Genomic DNA, 23,310 nt, shown 5'->3' on the forward strand with positions numbered 1-23,310 from the left:
AAGCGTAATTAGGAGCAGCGTTCTTAAACATCCTGTATTGATGTCTTCTTTGGTATGGAGAAAGACACCGCTCTGCATCATTAACTTTGTATTATTGCGTGATGGAGCCTGCTGCTGCTGCTACTTCCCCACCTGCTGAACTCCAAGCGCAGTGCGTGATTGGGCTTTCAGACCAAATTCTCCCCGCTTTCACTTACTGATGGGGGAAGTGAAGCTTGCAGGCCTAAATTGGCTGGAGTATTGTAATAAGCCGAGTTCATACTGGAACCCAGGCCAGTGGAGTTATCCTTCACAATGCTGTTTGTAGAGTTGGACATGTGTAATTTTCATCCTAATTATCTTATTTGATTACTTTTGTGCAGGTTTCAACCTGACATGACATTACATGGTACACATTCTGCAGCATTCCTATAACTTGCCAAGATGTTCAGGTTTGTTCATCTGTCTCTCTCTGGTAATAAAATGGCATCAATATTGTGGAGAGGGCAGGTGGGTGGTTGTAATGGAGTAATTTATTTGAGTTGTCACAGAAATATAAGTGTTTGATTAGGGAGCTATACACATCAGGTTGCACAAATTGAACCTTTCATCAAATCACAAAGCATATGACACGATTGACCGTGGAGTCTTCTCACTGGCTTTTATCTTGCACAACAAGATTCATAATACAATATGTGAAGAGCCCAGTGATGCAAAATGCAAGGATAATACAGCTCAAGGCAAATCTTGCGCCAGTGTAACAGATGAGTATTAAAATTATACTTTTCTATTGAGCCAACTAACCCAGATGGCCCATCGTCTCTGACTGCCTGTTTGGCTTCAATAAAACAATGGATGAGTGACAACCTTTTAAAACTTAACAAAAATAAAACAGAGATACTGCTGCTAAGACCTAAATGCAAAAGAGAGACACATTATTCAGGCTTGGGAACCTGGCTCACCACACCGAATCAGAGGTTAATAGTCTTGATCTCATTTTGGACTCTAATTTAAGCTCTGAACTGCACATTAGCAAAGTGACCAAGACAAAAAGTGTTCCACCTGAGAAATGTTGCAAAAGTAAGGCTGTTCTTAACAAAGCAGGATGTAGATACATTAATTCATGCGTTCATTACTAGCAGGTTGGACTGTTGTAATGCCCTCTTCACTGGCCTACCAAAAACGCTGATAGGAAAACTTCTGCCACTTCAGAACCTGAAGAGACTGGTCCCAGACCTGTTTTAGTCACCCTGCAATGGCTCCTCATTACTTTTAGAATTGATTTCAAGGTTTGTGCAAAGCACTTAATGATATAGCACCTTCTTACATTTCAGACTTTAACTCCTTATCAACAAACAAGAGCCCTTAGATACTTTGATGCTGGTATTTTAACTGTTCCTAAAGTAGCCCACAGAATGAGTGGGGAAGCTGCTTTGAGCTCCAACACTCTGGAGCACTCTGCCCAGCGACATTTGATATGCAAACTTTGTTGACACTTTTAAAAACAACTGAAGAATTACTTATTCAGCCAGGGATTTAGTTAATGTACTATATTTTTATACTACCATGTTTACTGCTTAGTTTTCTCTTTTTGAACTCTGCTTTTATGAACTTTATTCCTGTTTTGTGATGTTTGAATGTCATACTGTAAAACACCTTGAGATGATTTATATTTATGAAAGGGGCTATCTAAATAAAGTTACTACTATTATATCAAAAGGCAAAAGGAATATGAGGATGCAAGAAAGAATTTATATCATTATTGAATGTGTTCTGAGAGATTTGGTGGCTCTTCAGCCGGTATTTTTTTCAGTCAAGGAACTTAAAGGGTCTGTTCACCCAAATAACAAAATAAACATGTTTCATACATATCCCTAATGATATAGCCATGCAGATAGTATTATTTTAATTGCTTAGGTTTCAAAACACATGGCCATCACCCCAATACAATGGAAGTGAAGGGAATGTTTAATGAACACTATAGGCCTACAGGTATGGTTTAGTAAAAAGGTTAAAGGCCTCGTGTTCTGGTGTGCAGGCAACGTTTGGCTTGTTGTTAAAAATGTTATATACAGACAGGTGACCTCGACTAATAATGTTTTTGGAGCAATACGTCCCATAAATCAAAGGAAAGAATGCAACAAATTACAATTACAATAACAAATGCAGATGTTTCCATAAAGAGCATAATGGCTCACTGAATTGTTTGACGAGAATGAACATGTTTTGAGTCATATGGCCTTCACAGTCACTAGATCATCTTGACCAAACACCTCTGTGAGATTCTAGAGCAAAATGTTAGACCACCACCATCATCAAAACTCTGATATTTTTGGAGAATTTATGCCAAGGAGCATTGAAGCTTCTCTGGAGGCTCATGTTGTAGTTTTCCCCCCTAATAACATTTCAGCTCATTATTGCTTACTTACTGATGAATTACAATGCTTCATCATTACTTCATATTCAATGGTTAGGATAATTGAGTTTCCTCTCAAGTGCACCTGTGACTAGATCACGTGTAAGTCATGAGGGGAGCACACAGTATTACAGTAATTGATATTAAAAAACTCTTCTGACATTTATCATGTGAACTAAGTGCAATCAAAAGTCAATAAGTAATGTTAAAAAGAATATATCCCAGGTGTTGGGTGATTCAACTTTAAATCAGTGGAAGAAAAGGTTTTCAGGTCTTAACAATACCACAATGAATTCCTCTGCAAGTAAAAAGTCCGGTATTCAATTTTGCCCAACTTAAATATGGAAGTATTGTTGGAAAAAATGTACAGAGACTATCAGAACTAAAATTATTCAATATTAACAAAAGCCACTTTCAGAATTTTATAATATTGTATATTTTATGTAAAGGCCTTGTTATGATTATTATTGTTATTATTATTAGTGCATTAACATGTAAGCAGCATTTTGGTATCATAACTGATAGGTGGAATTAAATCAAATAATCAAATAACAACACATCATATTTTATAAACGGATTATGTTTTGCTATGTAAAATCTCAATTTTCAAAGAAATGTGTTTCTATAGCTGTCATATTAATCAAAGGGAGTACAGAGCACAACATTTCCCTCTGAAATATAGTAGAGTATAATTAGCATAAAGTACAATTTACTCAATTTAAGTATCTAAGAAATTGTACTTAAGTACAGTATTAGACTAAACATGTTTAGTTACTTTCCACCTCTGGTCACATTATATCCTAAAGCTAATTTAAAACCATAACACCCCATGAAATTATTTATTTAATTATCATTATTACTACTGTTTTGGATCTAAAATTATTTAAATTTGAATACCTCTATAAACAGAGCTTGATAAACAACCCTGATAACCAACAATAGAGGACGGCTAAACAAGAATGTTGCTGTATTTTCATATTATAGAGCTTTTTCTTTGATTTAACTATTATTTCACTAATGTCCTACAAATATTTAGACGTCCAATTAAATTCCACGCTGACTGTACCTTTAAACCACTCGGCTGTCCTGCGCAGCGCACAGCGCAGTCTGGAACTGTCCCAGTCACTGCGCATGCGCCAGAAGTTGCTGCCGCAGACAGCAGGAGCAGCAGTGATTCGGCAGCGCAGGGCAACGGGAGAAAATCTGTCCGTTTTAAACCATGGCGACGTACTAAACGATGCCTTTCGCAGAGGTAAACGGAGAGTAAGTAGTTGTATCTTGATAACACGGCTGCTGCCCGATACTGTGTGACGTCCTCTCAAATTGTGGCATAAATATTAGGAAAGCTTGAGGAGGCAACAATGGGACTGTGTATGTTTCAGACTGGCTGGCTAGGTTAGCTAGCCAGGAGCCTGGGCAGTCAGCTGGCACACCGACTGGCAACATGCAGCTTTATAGCTACTGTACTGCTCCCCTGTATTGTCTGCATATCTACCTCACGGTTATCATATCTGTTATGAGCCAAACATATGTTCTTCAGGCACTATAGGAGCCACTAATTCTTGCTCAAAGCTGATGAAACTGGGCTTGTATAGAGCTGTTTAGCTAGTTTTTGCATTATGACAACACCAGTGAGGATAAAGCAGAGTTACATTTGCCTACCAAAGCATCATCATGATTATATTTTCATCATTGTGGTTTTTATGATGCTGATAGTTTTTATGCCGCCTGTCAAGAGAAAATGACAAGTTATTTTCCTGGAAGAAGCCAGCTGTGGATGAAGTTGTGTGTTATCTTATGCTATTATAAAGTACGTCAGTACTGTCACTAAGTTGTCTCCCACTGCTCCGATATATTCAATTGGACATGCATGCATAAATCCAAATTTAGTATAGTCTTCTCTCGTCATACAGATGTTGTGCGCGTTCTTGCTCGCAGCGCGTCTGCAAATAGCACCTCTTAATATAACGAGAGGGGAAAGTGTTTCCACCTTGCAAAGGCAAAGTGTTAAAGGTGATAACAAAAGGTTGACGTCACCGGGCTCATCCTGATCCTGCCGCACAACCTCGACCACTGAGGAGGTGGAGGAGGAGTGCAGGAGGAGTAGTTTCAGAGGAGGAGAGTAGCTTTTTTTTTTTTTTTTTTTTTTTTTTTGCCATAACGTCTAATGGTTCATGTCTGGAAGGAAAAGGGGTCTATCTCTGATCAAATTTCGGGTAACCTAAGGGCACACTTAACTAATGGGATCCTATCGATGTTTCTCCCCCTCCATGCCTGATCTTTACACGGCGGAATGTTAATGTTGCCACAGCTTGTCCGTGTTGTCTTTGGCTGCTCACAGTCTGGCTTTATTGTTGTAGTCGCTCTATAATGTCATGGAGCTGGACGGATATGATTAAAAAAAAAAACCGCAGTAAAGCAACACTCCTGTGACTGACTGGACTATGGAAGTGATCGGGTTTACTCTGCACATGGTAAGATGATAAAACTCTGAAATGTCGAAAGATAAAAAAAACTGTTTAGTCCGCATTTGCATGACGATTTAAAAAAAAAAGTTTAATAACCCTGTCGTTATGCAAAAAGCCATTATCTTGCCTTTACCTTAACAAAGGTGGCTGTTTCGTTAATGACAGCAGGGAGGATGTGCTCAGTGATATCCTGTGCTTACTCAAACAAGAGCCTGACATTACTTACCCAAAAGTGCAGTTTTGCAATGTAGCTTTTTCTTCGCCTACATTTTCCAAAGAGCAGATAATTAAATTTCAGACCCTGTTGTCTGGGAAACTCAGGCCCCTAGACTCTCTGCAATTATCATGTAGAAGGAACCCTTTTTGCATTGGGGTGCTATGTTTCCCAGCGCAATGAAGATTAATTAGGTCTTAAAAACAAATGACTGGGAGGCCTCTCCCCATCTGTAAAATGCAGTTTGCCTCTAATGACAGCAATGACATTATACCTGGAAGAATGAGAGTGAGAGTAAATGCTTCAAAGTTACTGGGATATATTGTCATGCAAAGGGTAATAACTAATATCTATTTTTTAGTAGTGGTATTAGAAGTAAAAGTTTGACTTGGATTTCTGTATGTTCTCTTGAGCATGAATCCCTGTTATTTATGTCTGATTTGTGTGTTCGCTCTTACAGATAAGCCTGAATGTCAGGAGCACCTGGTTCTTGTTCATGTCATGCTGATCAGCAGCATTGTAGAAAATTACAGCGTTCCGCCAAATTGACATACCACTTGAATGCATGTGTTAATTAGAGCTCTGCATGGCTTTTCAAAGTGTCTCTCCTCCTCCTCTGCCCGTGAGTCATGTGCTGACTCTTTGACCTGTCACCGCAAACACCGGAGACTTTGCTGAGGGCAAACTGACAGGAAAGCAAATTGCTTTGGTTTTTTTCAGCCAACCACTGGCAAATACGTATTGATTTACATTGTGGGCAGAGGAGGGTAATTTCCTCTGAAATACTTGTGTAGCATCTTGGCTGCTGTAGCCTCTCAGGCTACAGTCGCCTGTAGACAAGGTTAAACTATCAAATAAAAACTACATATTGTAAAGAACATACACACCTACGTATTTAAGCTTACTTGGTTGGACGTTTTAAAGTAGAGTAGTGAGTCGAGTTCAGCGTGAATGTAATCTGCACACCCACACACAGTTTTCTAGATACTAACCTCACTGTATCAAACTTTCTCCTCGTAAGCAAATGGCAAAGCAGATATTAGTGAGTGATGATTGGTTTCACAGAATAAAATGAATCATTCTGAGCACCTTACACTGAGTCACGGATGTTTTGTGTTGCAGAAGATTCTCCACGTGACAACCAAACGATCTGATTCCCAACATTAGGCTCGTCTCAGACAACAGTAATAAGAGGATAACATCAAAGCTCTGCTTTATTTCTCGGAGACTTCAGAGCAAGACTAGGAATAACAGATCACAAGGTACAAAGAGTGAACCAGAGAATTTGAGCAGATTTAATGTTTCAGATTTGTTGGATTCACAGGGAGCTCATTAAAATACATTGATTAGTGAAGGTCCTGATTCTGTGATTGTTGACTGTGAAATGGCTCGACTAACCAGCATATTTCTTTCATGCAACAATTTTCTGTGCTGCAATGAGCCACTTGGCTCATTTTTGGTGTATTCAAAGCCCAGTCATTTGATGTAGCGTTTTAGAGACAGTACTTGAATTGGAAATGTGTAACAGTACGCTCTTCTCAATGCAATTTATTTCTTCCTTTCATATTCCAGCAGGGGGCTTGCGTATGTTAAATATCTTGCTGGTGTGAATTTTATTTGCATAGCAGATTTTTATTTCCCTCTCCCCGGGAGTTTTAGATGAGCAGCATTTGTTGAATATCATCCAGTTGCTAAATGAAGCTGACCCCCTGTCCCGGACAGCAGGGCAGAGATTTCACAGGTAGCAATGATCTGCATCCTGCTCCACCTTTCAGTCCTCCTGTCACCAGGGCAGCTGTCAGCCCATACTTTCCCACTCAGCCACTCACCTCTTGGAGAGACGCTCTGCGAGGCCACCCGATGTCTTCTTGGCTGTAGGAGTCTGTTTTCAGACAGAGGGCAGATGTTTGGTAGCCTTTATGAGAAAGTCAGGAAACAAAGTGTGAGGGTGAAACGCAGGTCAGGCTGGGAATAAAGAACACATGATGCGTCCAGATCAGCTGTTTAGGACATCATGAGCAACTTCTAGATACCTCAGACAGACCAGCTGTCACATGGTATTTAGTTTGGTTCACATGGGTTAATTTAGGTTTGCCAAATAACTACAGGCGATAAGCCTGATTTGAAGATACACTTTATGTCTTTGTTTGCTACGTTTATGTGTTTTTGTTTTTTTTGTTGTTGCATGGATTTGCATATCAGCCGGCTCGTCCAATAAGGGCAAAAAGCCCTGCTCTGGCTGGGTTAGTTTGCATAAGCAGTAAAACTGATGCTTCAAGCCAGGGAGTGCTGCTACCTGACGTTACAAGACCAAAGGGCTTTCTGAAATTGTTGTGTCTTCAACTTGAGGGCAATCGTGTAAGAATAAAAGCCTCCCGGTGACATCCAAGGCAAAAACTGCAGTCATAGCAGCAGGAGGGACAAGGCTGGGTTTAGGACAGCATCTGTCTGATCAGGCTTGTCGGAGGCACTGGAGACGACAGGGGTGTTTATCCACCTCCATCTTACAGGAACAGCAGAAGAGCAGAACAGATACTGCGATCTGTTTATGGCACAAGATAAGGCCGCCTCAATCGGATCACGGACCCAACGCTGACACTTTCCACCCCCAATACCAACCCTCTGTACTCAGAGGTTGCCAGGCGAGTCCTGTATCACTTAGGTAATCCTAATAGATGCCATTAGCATGTCCGTGGTTATTGCTGCAGTTTTCCAACGTCCATGCCAACTGTACATATCAGGGCATCATTAGCCACCATCAGAGAGGCTCAGCGTCCGACCCAATCTGCGGGGTCAGAGAGACACAACAATGCAGCAGTAAAGCTGGAGGGGATATCAAGTGGAGAGGATATAGGGAGAGGGAGCTCAAAGTGTCATAGTTGGCACAGACTTTAGATAAGGCTAAGCTAACAGAGGATTATAGAAGAAGGAGGTACAAAATACTGTCGGCTAATTGGGCTTTATTTTTAATATTTCAGATGGTTCATTAGAGACTAAATTGGTGACGGATTTCAGCTCTTGCTGTAGTCTAAGAGTGTTTTTGGAACAGGCTTTACAACCTGAATAAAAGCAGATCATTTTTGTTAATGCCTCGTCATTGAACACAGGGTATAGTGTGGTTAAAGGAATGCTACTTTTGATTACTACATTACATACATAATGCATTTCATAATGCTTGCTTAACTGTCAGCCTGGATCTCACATTATCTCTTGCAACAAGAATACACTGAAAGTCATGTATTTGAGGTATTTACAAACCCAGTTTTTTATTTTCTTGCCAAGTGAAAGTAGCTGTTTGAAATCAGTAATAAAAAGTTTTTTTCTCTTTGTAATCTTTGCCAAGACACAGTAACCTGAAGGATGGAGTTTAGGGTATCATACAGTTATATTGTCCAAAATGACAAAGCAGTCGATGCTCGGAGGCTTTGTTAAGAGCTTTACTAGGAAGGGACCGAGGCTGAGGCGAGCGGTCAATGCACGGCACTTTGCCATGACCCTCCTGAGTTTATCAAAGGTTGCACCATTTCTCCAGGCCTCAGTGAGTGGGTGTGTTTTTTTTCTGTGTGCGTGCGGTGTACTAGAGCGATCGAGCGGCGCATAGAATGGGGCCTTTTATAACCTCTTAACCCTCTAGTCCTGTTTGCAGCCATTGTTGGCCACAGTGAATGGTATCTCCGTGCCTTGAAAAGTAACCAGATGACATTCTTCCTGTTGTTCAAAAGGGCCCAGGGTTGTGTTGTGAAAAGCGGCTGAAAGGATAGGCGAAGACTGTGACCTTCAGAGGCTAATCTCTGGCATGTCATTCGGTTTGAAGCAAACGCAGACCTTTCTCCCTGATGGCAAATGTACCAAGTCAAACAAGGCAGAAATTCCTATTAGGTTTTCAACAGTTACACTCCAAAAACAGTCAAGTTAGATTTCTATTGAAGAAAACAGAGGGTGTTTTGTAGCAGCTGAACTGAATCGTTATTCCAGACAGGCAGTGTGTCTGACACCTACATTGTCCAAACAGTCTCTCCAGCCTGTGACTGAGCCCTCTGTACACAGACCTGTGGCATCAGCAGCCCCCTCTGTACTGCATGCTGAAATACCGCCGCTGCTGTGATGGCAGTGGGGATGAAATGCACTTAGTGAGACAGTAAACATCGGTGCAGCTTTCAAACTAGCGTACGTTGTTTATGTTTCCTCCTCTCTCTGGTGCATTTGCTGTCTTCAGCTGGCTGCGTTTCCCGGAATGTGCGGAGATGCAGTTGTCCCTCTGCGGGGGATGTTGGCTGTAATCGCAGTTCATAGTTCAGCTCTGGAGTTGGACTCAGCTGAGCAGCAATCGGACAGGAGTCGCATTATTCTCCTGAACTAGGAGACCCCACTCGACATTACTGTTTGTGCGTGTTGAGATTATCTTATCGGGGTTTTCATAATGAAGATTGTTGGTTACACAATAGTAACATGCCTCGTTTTTCTTTAACATTAAAAGATTTAAAAGTTGCAATTTAAACTTTGAACCACACAATTCCGCCAACACTTAAAGATTAACAGCCGTCACTGCATAATGCAGTGTTGCTACCCAGTTGTAGAGTCTTATCTAACATGCTGACTCTCAAAAACACCATAACCAGATGCGTTTAGTCTCAACTGACAACGAGTCTTTACCATTGATGTGTTTAAGGGGATTCGCTATTCAGCACATTAGAATACACTTCACTGGCATTGTGCCTGTCTAAATGATCTCTGAGAGTATGTCTTTGGGTAAGAACAATGTTTTCTCCTGTGAATAGCATTCCTGCTTCCTGTGTTCGCTCAGTGCCACCTGTATGGGGTTAATATTGGGGTCAGATCTCTTGCAGGAGTCTGTTGTCCGGGGGCCCTTTTTTTAGGAGCTTGTTCTGTGGAGACTGACGTGAAAAGGAAAAGCTGTCAAGATTTTAGGGCCTCTTTTGTCAGACATCTTTCAATGATAAATGATTGCCATATCTCCTGCCATTTCACCCTTTGCAGCCCTTTGAGGCCGTTGAGTTTGATAGCAAAATAATGCAATTGACCATTACGCACAATGTTTTTGCAGCCTGCATCTGCGCACACATGAAGAGTCGAGGTTGTTTACAAAGGAATTGAATTGAATTGAATTAGAAAAGGAAAATGTCAACTTTTATCACACTACTGCACAACCATTTTGCATTACTCAGAAAATATCCCCTGAAGTAGTGTAACATCCGCAGAATGTGATTGAGATAGAGAGGGAGACGGGGTGGGGGCAGAGGAAGAAGGGTGGGCCACCGTATGAAAGGCATACTTGAAAGTGCTCGTGTGTAAAGAGTCCTGAGGCAGGTCATGTTGCTGTGTGACAGAGAAGCATTCGTCTTGCGTTGTATCTGACGTCCCAGGGTCTCATTGCGAGGGATTGCCTGCGCTGCGTGTCGGCTTTCTGTAATTAATAGCCAGTAGCCCCCTCAGCCCATCAACGGACCAGGTGCTGCTTAGATCTGCTCTGGCATGGAAAGACAGCAGATACACTGGTGGTGGGTTTCACTGTTATTAAGATAAAACTCACAGATGTCGCCAACATCTCTCTCACTGTATACATCTCAGCCGACTGTGTACATATACAATCGCAGTCCTAGACCCAAAACAAAGAGATGTTTTATCATTACGGGGAATTTTAATGGTGCACTGCTGATGGATAGCTTGTTGGTGAAAGATGTGGTTCATTTAGTCTACTTTGTGTCAAGCACCATTGTACTCACGTCCTGTGCTGTTTAGTAGGGCTTGCAGGCCCTGACAGATTGCCATCCCGATGGGGAGATTTACCCAGCCAGCACTGCCAATGGCACTGACACCATCATTAGGCTTTGATCAGCTGCAGTCTGCAAGGGGAAGAAGAGAGAGTAATTTTCTTGATCTAATTACTACGAGACATTTCAGGCAATAATGTGTAATGTGTGATTTAACCTCTTGTCAGAGGCTATAAAAGGAAGCTGGGTTAATCTTCCTGGCAACCTCTTTTCTACGCAGGAGAGGGTGCCTTTAAATTCCCATTTCCCATGAAGCTGGTAAAAACCAGCACGCCTCTGCGGTATGCTAACACACCACGGCTGACTTTCTACTTGAAATCTCTCAAGGCAAGAATTCTCTGACCTTTTGAATGTTAGCAAGAGCTGGTTTGCGCAGGAACTCATGTGCTATGTGCATTTGGAGAATAGCAAGTGGAACAAAAAAGCTGTCCTTTTGACTTCTGTATGCTTCCTCCAAATGGATTGTTTTTGCAGCCCCCTTTGTTTCTCTCCCTCTCTCTCTCTCTCTCGTTCTTTCTCTTTTTTCTTTCTCTCCCTCACCATCACCACCCACACACTGCAGCATGATGAGTGTAGGAGACTTGATTGAACAAATAGATTGTAAAGTGCAATCGGGGGGTTTGGGTTAATCAGTCAAACATAGTTAAACAATTCTTTGGACATGAAGGGATTAGTCTTGCCTGCGTTGAGCTCATCAGAGCCCATTCTCCCCAGCGCTGGCCAGGCCTTTAGGGCCAAGGGCCACGGCCTCTCTGGCTCCATGGAGAACCACACACGCACCCCTCAGCATGCTCCATTGCCTCTGAATGTCCCATCACTCTTCTCTCCCCTTTTGTTACAGAGTACAATTGGAATGATGGATTAACAAATTAAATGCAGACCTTTTCTATTCATGGCCACCCTTGCTCAAAGTCTCATTCACTGGATCTATCACAAATCTACTTTCAAATGGGTTACCAGGTTCACTGTATGATTCCTTCAGAATCGTTTGCCCTCAAATGCATCCATAAAAAACAGCTCTCCAACAAAAAGGCTCTCAGAACTATCTTGTTTTTACAGGATGACTTCCAGTACATTTTCTTCCCCTTTTATTCTGAGTGCTGATCACACTGATAGGAAGTGGCCCTGATAATATGATGTGTTGGCAAGATCAGTGCACAGCTGCAGCCAGGCAGAGCCTGCTCTAAATGACCTGTGTCATGGTCTTGCTTTTAGAAACCCATGATCCACTTTGGGGTGCCTTTTCACTTTTTCAAATACCCTCAAGTTTTTTCCCCAGTTTGAATTATTTTCAATTGGCGTTTGCTCACTAATATAATTACCTCCGCCAAGGAGGTTGTGTCTTCGGTTCGCTTGGTTTGATTTGTTTGTCTGTTTGTTAGCAGGATTACAGAAATGTTCATGAAAGTTTGTGGAAGGTACGTGGGTCAAGGAAGAACCCATTCAATGTGGGAGCAGATCTGAATCACAGGGTGGATATATGTATTTTTCACTTATGGAAAATGCATTAGCGGAGGTCGTAGCTATAAAGTTTACATTTATTTGTTCTATATGAGGCTAGTTACTACTTTGTTCTACCACTGTTTTAACCCATAGAACTTTGTTGTTTCGCGATGTTATCTTTGAATCTATAACTAAAACCATTACTCGGTTGATCGATTAGTAGATCAACCGGCATCTATTTTAATAAAACTGTGAGGAATATCTGCTTTTCTAAAGCACTGACTATCTTTTGGCTTTTCGACTGTTAATCGGCAGTTGTAACTGTGGTGAGGTATGTTGAATATATTAATATTAAGCTTTTATCTTCTAACATCTATCATTTTAATCATGTAGTGGTATTTTCTTTACATTGTAAAATGTTATAATAATCAACTTTCTCCATAACCTTTTCTCCCCTAAATTAACAAATGCTGATGGTTCCAGTTATACTATCTATTGTTACGCAGTCCATTGTAGACAACTTGACGTGTGATTTTCCTTACGTATCGAGAATATTTTATGTTTTTTGTTATCGGAGGAATGAGTTTTGTCCAATGTTACATTCTCAGCTTTTGTGTTTTTTGTTGACCAGCCCTATACATTCATCATCCATCTTACTCGTAGGTTCTTATTGTTTTCCTTTCAGTGCAGCCCAAATTTAATTCTGTATTTCAAAGTTCAAACCCCCCCCCCCCCCGTCCCCCACCCCCCCTTCCTGCAATCCCTCCTCCAGTGCAGCGTGGGGGGCTGGATTGCTGTGCTCTATAGAGACCCCAATTAGCAGGACTAGCAGGCCTCCTGAAGGTCACTCCCAGAGCTTTGGTGTGAGAACAAAGGAAGGCCGGGTCGGTCAGGAGCAGCTCTGAGAGAGACGGGGCTGAGACTCTCAACCGGACGGACCCAGGAGTTCTCGCACAATAACTACACTTTCTTAACAGCAACAGCAGTTTGCATATTCTCCAATTTTGCATTGCACAGTGTTGGCAAAAAAGTGGCTCAGGATTTTTGCTTAAGGTCAAGTGTTCTCGACGGACTGTCATAGTATACTGTGACCATATCTGAGAGATCCATTTGTCATTAGCTCCAAAGTCCCCACTTCATCAGCCCGTGTCTGGTGTCTGCTATCTCGGCCTGATTGATGGCTCTGTCCTTATTGCAGGGAACGGGGGTCGATGGCAAAAAATTTGCTGCTGGGTGCATTAATGCTGTGCTCAATGGCATAGACCTTTGAGCATGCCTCATCAGTCTTGAATCATTGAATGGCCGCAGGAGATCTGAGACGAGCTGGCATGATGCAAGAGAGAGCGAGCGATCGCAAAAGGCGTTTTATCATCTGGGCTAACTCTATTACTCATATGACTCTATCTCACTGGTACAGACCAGAAGAAGAGATTGAATATTTTTGGAGTAAGCTTTATTTTGATATAAATCATGAATGATTTGATCAAATAAAGGAACCAAGATAACAAATCTTAGCAGAAATGTGATGCTAGTTTTCGGTACTCAGTAGCAAAATAAACACATTTTGGTCTGTAAGTATTAAGGTTCAATACTCGGCTGTAGTGGAATTCTGTATTTAATCTCAATCCACCTAAATTGGTTGAGAAAATTGGGTCATCAGGGGCAAAATATACTATTTAGCTTATAGATTTGCTCACTTTGACATCCCGACATATCAGAAATGTTGTGATTCAAACAAAGCTGCTAAATCAGTAATTGAATAATCATGTGGTTGTTGTTGTGACATTTGACTTGTTTGCTTTGGTATTGTTTTTGTATATTAAACCAGTACCTGTGTAGGAGTAAGAAATCCTGGTGCCATGACAACACCAGTACACACCAACAGTATGTGTAGGCTTACAGTCAGACAGGCAGACGGACGGAGGGTCCTGCGAGGGCCAGATGTTCCCATGCAGACACAGAGGTGAGATGTTTGCCGTGCCGGGCCTGTGTTTGCCTGGCTCTCCACAGAGTCACCAGCTAGCTGCCCAGTGCCCTGAGACGATGTCTGCTGGGAGAAAGAACTGGGGACAGAGAGGCTCTCACATATACACAGCAGATGAAGGAAAGACCACAAATGTCTTGTGCGTCGCCAGGGTTAAAAGGAGCACATCTCACACAGCTCTGTCTCTTTTATTCCTCGGCTGGTCTGGAGGTGCGAGGGGAACTCGTTTGGTCTCGCTGGAGGCCAGACTGAATGTCAGAGCTGCCATGGAGGCGACTGACCTTACCAACCTTGCATACACAGGATGGAGACAGAGCAGCTTTTATTGAACATGTACACAGCAGGGTTTGGAATGGGCATGGAGGCATTTGTTTTGAAAATATCCAGCATTTCTGTACATACCAGTTCAGAGCACAGCTGCAAAGATTAATTGAATAGTTGTCATGAATCAGAAACTGTTCTCATAAACGATTAATTGGTTTTAGTAATAAATAAATGAAAATTCTCTGATTCCAGCTTCTTAAACTTTAATATTTTGTGGTTTCTGAGGACGTCATCTTGGGCTCTGGGAAACAAAAATGTACATTTTCACAATTTTCTGACATTTTGTATACCAAACAACTAATCGATTAATCGAGAAAATAACCGACAGATTAAATGACAATGAAAATAATCAAAGCAAACATCCACCAGACCTGCAGCTCAGTAATCCACTCTTTCTACCTGAACCAATTCGCCTCCATAGAATCTTAATGAGAGCTTTTTCTTTGGCCTGCATTAAAAAGTTCTGCATAAAATTAGCAAAAATAATGTGACTGTAGCATCATAAACTTACAATAACACATTAAGCTGTATATTAAATAACACGCATTTAAAGATGAAGCTCTCGTTTACCAACATCTGTCAGTGTTCATGAATTATTGAGTAGTTATTACGGGATCTAAATTAAAAAAATGTATGGTGATTTTATAGATGGAGACACCGCTCTCACTTTCATTATGTTAAGACATTAAGGTGCTGTTATTGATTATGGTTACATGGTACATGAATGCCTCTGCTCATTGTTTTCACATGCTGGATAGCGTGTATCATGGGGCACTGACATTCATTACAAACTGAGGTGTTTATTTCTCACCATTATATTCAAAAGTCATCTGCTTTATGTGTACAGTCACTGGAATGTTTTTATTTACAAAGCCATTCATGGCAAAGCTCTACTTATCTTCTCTTTTTAATTAGAATTCTCTGGACATTTTGTAATTTGTTGTTTCCAAAATAAGTCCAAAATAAATTGGGAAAGAAAGCTTTCAGGATTTCTGCACCTACTGTATGGAACAATCTACAGACTGATCTTAAACTTCAAAACACAATAACTCTGAACTACTCCAAAGCTACAGTAAAATCTATTGACTCCAGGTTATCTGTGTGCAAATGTTTTACCTGATCATGTTTAATGTAACACAAATCTATGTGCTTGTTATTGTTCAAACGTGTTGCTGCTATTCTTGGAAGGTCTTCCTTGTAAAAGTGATACTTGATCTCAATGGGAATAACCTGGTTAAAGACTAGATAAATAAAAAGGTGTCTAAACCAACAGCATGAGAGCAATATGCCAGCCATAAATAGGAGGACTAATGGTAAACAAGATTATGATTTTAATGCAGAATAATAAAAGGTTGAATTGTTTGAGCGAGTCCTCCTGCAGAGGTGAACCAAGCATAAATCTAATTAGGTTTTTTTTCTTAATGCGTGTGTGTGTGTGAATTGGTATATATGCAGTAAATCAGGGAGAGAGGCCAGTTAGTATAATGGCAAAGTGGATAAATCTCTCACAGCAGGCCTATTTAACACTGGAAGCTGTTTTTGTGCATTAAGCCCTTTTAGGATGATTTGTGAGAGTCAGCGCTTGCACAGTTCTGCCTAGCAGAGCTGCTCTGACCCCCCTCTTAAATCAGCCTAGCTGCACTCTCATACAGGCCGGGGCTGGTTAATGCTGGGCCAATAATATAGGTCTGGGTGGGACAAACACAGAGAGGCTTAACTTTGTTCTCTTTTTTCTCTGTTAAACACAGTGTGCATGTCAATAAGAAGACACTGGAAATACCTGGAGGAGGTCATTATTCCTGGAGGGGAAAATCACTGGTGTATATGTAGGTTTGCCTGTGTAATTTTCTACGTACTCTGTATATGTGTGAATGCGTGAGAGAGAGAGAGCGAGAGATGGGCGAACAGCTGCATTGATTTGTTTTTGTTTTTTGAGTACTCGGAGCAGAAATGTAAGCCGTGGGAACACCTGGAGAGAGGGGAAAATGGGAGAAGAGGAGGTGGTGGTGGTGTCAGCTCTGCTATTGGCTCTGTACCAAGCATACATGCACACACACATACACACCTCATGTGTGAGGGCAGCCTAGGATCCCAATCAACAGCGCTTAACAAAGCTTTCCTCTTTCTCCCTTTAATCGCCGGCTCAATTTGTCACTGGGGTGTCCAATTTCTGATGAGCGCTTTGAGTGAGAGAGGCGAGGTGGGTGTGTGGAAGAACACAAAATGGATGCACCTGCTAACAAATGAAATCAAACCACTCCATCTTCATTTCCCCCTTCTCCGCCAGCTGGAACAATGCGGCTGCGCTTTAGCTCTCAGCACATTGAGTTATTTCCCACTAACCAGGGAGAAGGCCTGGCCAACTTACAGTCAAATAGTTAGGACATGCTCAGAAAAGTCTGCTTTTAAACCTCTGATGGGCAACTGGGCTCATTTCTATTTCAGACCTGAAAGGAATTTAATGTAGAAGGCTAATTGCATAATTTCCTCCCAGCCGCAGTGTAATTTCAGAACATTCATTTTGTCCTGGTTAGGTAATGTTCAGCCGCAAATCTGTTGTCAGAATTACAAGGCTCTTCATTTTTCTTTACATAGCAGGACATGTAGTTCATATTTTATTTCTTTGTTCATTGAAAATCTGCAGTATATCAGTTCAACACAGGCTTATCTGTTTGTTTAGGTTTCTTCATCCTGCCTGTTCCACAACATTGCGATTTATAACTGAGCATTCACACAAGCAAGAACTTGAAAAACCAGCTGCCTGAAGTCTGACACACAGATAGTAGATAAACTGTAGAGCGGTATCGGTATATCTGTGTTGTTCTAGCCATGCCACCCTAGTCCTGTACCAAAACCCAGTCTGGCATCTGACACGGCAGCATGTGACTCAGCACATTGTTGTCTGGTGTGATATAGGGATATGTGAAGATAACACGGATGCGGTGGCATCACAGCGGAGATGAAAGGGAGCAGCGTTGCTCTCATATGTATGAGCGACGTCTCTGAGTTGAGTGATCTGATGGTTACCAGAAGGCTGAAGTTTCTCCAGAGGATAAAGAGTCTCTTCTGTGGTGTTTACTTGCATTCCAGTGCTTCTCAGTCATACTCTGTTCTCTGGCATATCTAAAACACCAAGCTAGTGTAGTGTGGATATGGCAGTCGGTCCTCTGGTCCAGAATATCTCACTAACTATTGCTAAACAATGTTGTACAGACATTCATGGTCCCCAGACTTTGGTGATCTCTTGACTAGCAGGTAAAAGTTTGTTGTTATCCAGTGAAATATTACTTGATAGAATTTTTGTTGACTGATGAATCCCAGACTTTTCCTCTAGCGCCACCTGCAGGTTCATATTTGTGGTTTTAAGGGAAATGAATGGATGCATTGCCTTGAAATTTGGTCCAGAAATTCATGCCCCCCTCAGGATGAATTGTTACAACGTTGGTCATCCTTTAGCTTTTCATCTCGCACCATCATTACTTTGGTGTTTCGTGCTAATTCGCAAATGTTAGCATGCTAACACACTAAAGTAGTATGGTGAACATGATAAACCTGCTAAACATCGGCGTGTTAGCATTGTTATTGTGAGCTTGTTAGCTTGCTAAATTGTCATGGATGACTTTAGAACAGCCTCTGATTAATTCGACTCATTGCATGTGCTAATCATTAATTAGTGTGAGATTTAATAAAAGTAAAGTAAATCAAATCCACTATGTAGAGCTGCCTCATGAGATCTTTGCTTTCCTTTTCTTTTACTACTTGTCAGATAAAAAAATGTTTTATCCCTCAAGTGATTCAATACTGTCATGTCTGAGGGTATGCTGGCTTATTCCTCACTGAGGCATGCCCAGCTTCTGGCTGCACTCTAGATGGATTTGCAGCAGATAAATAAATAACTAGGCTGGCACCCCTCACTTTGGATCCCCTCTGTTTTGGCAGTCCATCCACACTGCATTCTATCAGGTGTAAAAATGTCTGTCAAACGGCACAGCCAGGGGCCCTGGCATTTTGGCATTCATGATGCCACGCATGCAGCGTTGCCAGCACTTTCTGTCTGCCCCTCTGGCTAGGCTTGACATGACCGAGCACACTTATGCCGCATTTCCACTGCATGGTACGGCATGGCTCTACTCAACTTGCTCTTTTTTGGATATTTCCTGGTACCTGATACTTTTTTTGAAAACAAGTAAGAATCGTGACTTCGCAAAACGGGATAAACCTTGCACAAACCCGCAATTTTTATATAGCGAAGCTACCGTCAATAGTGACCGCAATCTTTGTCACTTGACCCAGATTTTTTTAAATGGCAGCCTTACACGTAGGCGTACAATTGACGTTCCTCTCTTTGGTTGCCAATAAAAGGATTCAGCAATGTGACGGCAGAATCCCGGCTACACTGAGAGGGTACTATCCACAGTAGAAAACTAAATGCAGAAAAGGACCTGATACCAAAAGTGAGTCGAGTCGAGCCGAACAATGTAGTATGTATTAACTTTACTTTCCACATTTTAAGAGCTCTTCGGGAAGGCAAGTGGGCTTAAGTGGCCGTTAGTGAAACTGACCCTGAGTTGAAGAATGGACCTTGGCTCGCTGTCCCTTCTGCGCTGAGATGGTGGACGTGTAATGGCCATGACAGAGCTCTGGCAAAGATAGCCAGGCCAGGACACTCGCTGCCCGATATCTTCTCATCTCTCCTCCATTACTGTCATCTTCTCATCTGAGAGGAGCAGTAGACCTCATCCAAGAGGCTGGGCCACAGGCTCAAAATCACTGATGTAAAGACAAGAGTGGAGGAATGAGGTCACTGATAAGAAGAGGCCTCAGACTTTGTGTTTCCTTTTCATAGCTTCATGGTACGCAGCTCCTTTAAGAGCCTGAGTTCGCATTGTGAAACCACCTTTCCATATCTGACACGTATGCGAAGATTTAGCCGATCCAGCTGTGGACTCTGCATTATTCCAAGGGCATGCTGTCTCTCTTCGCTCCATATCCACCATCTCACCTCAGGGAACTGTCACTTTTTCATCAGTTAGTTACTCAGCGTTCATACAGCCTCCCAGGTGTTTTCTCAGACTCCTCCCTTCCCTGTATAGAAGAGTAGTTTCAAGTAGCTGTCTCCCTCTCTCCCACACTACTGCAACAGTTTCCTTGTTTGACAGTTTTATGCCTGACACCCTGTGTCTAGCAACTTGGAAACCACTATTTTGCAGACTCAATGTTTGGGGGAGTTGAGATTGGGTTTGTTGTCTTCTCTTCGTTTTCCCCCTCCCCTTACTGTCATGACCGACTCCCACTCTCTCGCTCTTTCTCTTTTGGTGGGAGATAACAGTCCGGGTTGATGAGGGGTCTCTGCTGACAAAAAAAAGCAAACGTCCCGTTCCAAACGCCTCGGGATGTGCTGGAGTCATCAGGATCCATTGTGTGAGGCCGTGAACCAGCCTGTCGTAGCTTAACATGCCCGTGGCCCTCTGCTAGCAACATAAATCCTTTTCTACCTCTGTTTGTAAAGCCTGATGGGCTAATGCAGCCCATGCCGATGTGTCATTTCTTCTTAACGTGCTTCTTTCCCCTTTCTTTTGACAGAATGCTCTTGCTTGGTATTCAAGGGTAAAAAGCTATTCTCTATTTTCTGCTCCTTTTTGATTTCTTTACCTCCTATTCAGAGACTCGGCTTGCAAAGAAAAGTAATTTCACTCTTTCTGTACCTGAGAGAATCAACACAGTGAAGTTCCATTGAATTTCTACTGCAACATTTTTTTCTTGGCTCTATTTCAGGCCCATAACCTGCGGGTAAACATGCAATTAGAATAACAGCAGCCTGCTTTCTCCTCCACTCTCCTCTCCTTCAGCCGTTAGCACAAGCAATGTACAACATGGTGACTTGGTTCTCCTAATTGCTTTTGCTTTTAATTGGTATAGAAAGGCTGTTAATATTCAACCAGCAACCAAACATACTTTCTCACTTTGTTTTTTTCCCCCTTTATTGTTTTTCTCCTCTAATATTGTTGTACGCGATGCGTCTCCTTCTAATGAGCTTATTTTTGGTGCACAATCCTCGCTTTTCCTCGTGCGTTGCTGCTGGTGGATATTTAAATAGATGATTTCCTATCCAATTACCCTAATGCAATTCCCAAATTGGAACAAATGCAGATTGTAGGTGATGAGGAGGATACTTATCAAAAGATTCAACATAAATGCAGTCAGCTGGTCTAATCTCCTAAATGGCTTCCGTCTATCCTGTTCCTTCAATTTCTTTTTTTACTTTCAGATGGCTTTCTTTTTCTCCTCCCCTGCTGAGGAATGAAAAGAAAATATAGGTCATCTTTTATGGGAGCAATTTGACACATGACAGAAGCCATGTGCATCACTTGCTCAAGTCCTGCTTTGTCTGCTCGCCTTTATTTGTCTATAATGAAAGCCACACAGTTATTGGCACATTTTTATTACGGTTCTATAAGTAGCTGGTGGAGACTTGCCGAGTCACGGGGGCCCCCCCCTAATACTCTGAGAACCCTGTGGTGTCTGTCTGGACGGGCATGATAGTGTGAGACGCCTGGCTAAACTCCACCAAGCCAATCCCGGCTCCACTCGTCTGCCCAGCTGGCTCAGCTTGGCCTCCACAGACGCAACTGTGTTTCCACTCAGGACAGGGGGGCCGTGTCTCTGTATCACAAAGGCTACTAAGCTATTGGGTTAGACATATATTTTCCTGGATGTGTGCATGGCTGGAGTGACAAACCCTAGTCCAGACCAGGCTAAACCCCTTGCATGGTTGTCAGAGGCCAATTAGGACTCAGCAGAAGCCACCAGCCACGTGCCGATTACAACTTCAGCGAGTTCAGTCGCTGACTGGATTCAACACTCTATCAGGTGTAGTCATCCTGCTCCTGATACAAATAGTCCATGTGTTGGAAAAATCCTCTCTGGGGGTGGGCGCCTTTTGTAGAAAGCGCCAGTGTTTGGCGTGTGATGTATATTTGAAGTTGCTGTGGCAGCAGTGCTGATAGGCGAGTCAGTAGACGTCAGGCTTCTGTCTGTTGGGTTTCATCTCCTCCTGCTCTGCTCTGTAAAGCAGATTGTCAGCTGGGGCATTACCATAGGCTGACCTTTGCCGCTGCACTCCCCACTGCACAGCTTTCTGACATTCAGGGGCGCTGTGGGGGAGGCAGGAAGGGGGCGGGCTGATGGCCTGTTGGCAGTTTTTTGCCTGTAGTGCATTGATGTGTGCTCCTATAACACAATTAAATGACAGTATTTGCTGGTGTGTTATTTTTACTACATCATTTCAGTCTCTTGCCACCATTTGATAATTAGTCGTCGTCGTCCCCCAAACCTGCCTGTTATCAAAGAGATTGCTGTTATCTTTGTGTGAAATCTTGGCACCTTGATAAATGAGAGCGCGCTAGAAGTCTTGCCTGCTGACATCAGGGCGATATGTACCTAAAATCCTTCCAAGGCCGAGGGAAAGAATAACATATCAGGCCAATTAAAGTTAATGCATAGTGACACGCTGAATCGAGGGCAGGGATTGCTGCCATATGGCGGTCCAGGCTGTAAATCAAAAAGCAGGGGAAGGGGGGAGGATGAGAGTGGTGGGAGGCTGGGCAACAGAAAGGGTGACGCAGCATCAACGGCACATAAAACGCCCCAAATCCTCAGATCTGTCTCAAAACTGCAGCGCCGCCACCAACCACTCTCCCCCTCTCTCTATCCTTTTCTCCCTTCCTCCCCCCTGCCGCCCTGCCCCTGCTGCACCCCAAGGTGCAACGCTCACAGGTATCTGTGTACAACTGGCAGCTTCATTAAGGCTTGTTTTTTCTCCTCTCGCTGGGAGGATTTAAATGAGCTGTCATCCTGACCTTTTTGAGCTCCTACTTTTTAAAGCAAGTTCAGCCCCCCCCCCCCCCCCCCACTACCCGAAACCCACCACCCGTCTTTCTCTTTTTCCACCTTTCTCTCCCGCTTTGTCACTTTCCTGCACTTGTCTCTTCTCCCTGCAGGGGGGAAGACACTTTTAAGCCATCACCCTGCAGCAGACAGGCACGCAAAGGTTGTTTTGTGGGTAATTGCCTCTCTCATAGACGCTGTTTGTCTGTGCACTCTTTGCCGCCCTCCTCTGATGCCACGCAGCAAAAAGGGAGGGCACGGACTCTGTAGACTTAATTTGCTCTCTGACGGTTCCTCAGTGCTGATTAAGCAAAGCATCTGTGGTGTTTTGAATACAGCAGTAAGCCAAGTGAAGCATGGCTAAAGTTTCCTCCTCTCTCTATTACATCAGGTTATTGCACAAAGTGGCAAGCATTTATCGGAGGCGTAACCCTGTTTATTCATTTCTTTTCACCACATCGTGAGCCAGCTCCATTGTTTAATGTCCCCGAAATAAAGGCTTCTTTGAGGTCTAGAGGACTTCAAAATTGATCCAAGACTCACTAACTTGTCAGCACCCAGGCCTCGAGTGTGTTCTTTTCAAGTGTACAGGAGTCATTAATTTCCTCTGCCACGGTCTGGTGGAGTCGGAGAGGTAAAGTGCAGGTAGCAAGGTCCAACTAGCTGACTAGCATGCAGGGCGAGCAGGAGGAAGGGACTGAGTTGATTTAAAGCTGTCAGCCCCCTCAGGCCCAGTCTGCCCGTTTTACTTCAGCTGTTTGATGTTTAATTGAAGTTGTTATTGGCATCAAATGTCACCTTAC

General features: G+C 42.6%; 1 protein-coding gene across 8 annotated transcripts in view; it reads left to right on the top strand.

The window, feature by feature from the left end:
* Nucleotides 1–23,310, top strand: part of fam222ba (family with sequence similarity 222 member Ba) — a 37,271-nt gene that overhangs the window by 3,508 nt on the left and 10,453 nt on the right. Inside the window, exons 1-2 of one of the 8 annotated variants that reach the window (XM_029447537.1) lie at nucleotides 3,521–3,658; nucleotides 6,200–6,339. The exons of 1 other annotated variant lie outside the window; for it this stretch is intronic. The gene's annotated coding sequence lies outside the window, so the exon portion shown is untranslated. Of the gene's footprint in view, nucleotides 1–3,515; nucleotides 3,659–4,560; nucleotides 4,870–6,199; nucleotides 6,340–14,255; nucleotides 14,276–16,368; nucleotides 16,447–21,368; nucleotides 21,491–23,310 lie in introns of those variants that run through there. 6 more of the 8 variants (XM_029447538.1, XM_029447539.1, XM_029447540.1 and 3 more) reach the window with 6 other exon arrangements.

The sequence above is a fragment of the Cottoperca gobio genome, chromosome 14 (genome assembly GCF_900634415.1).
Source record: "Cottoperca gobio chromosome 14, fCotGob3.1, whole genome shotgun sequence".
NCBI classification, from domain to species: domain Eukaryota; kingdom Metazoa; phylum Chordata; class Actinopteri; order Perciformes; family Bovichtidae; genus Cottoperca; species Cottoperca gobio.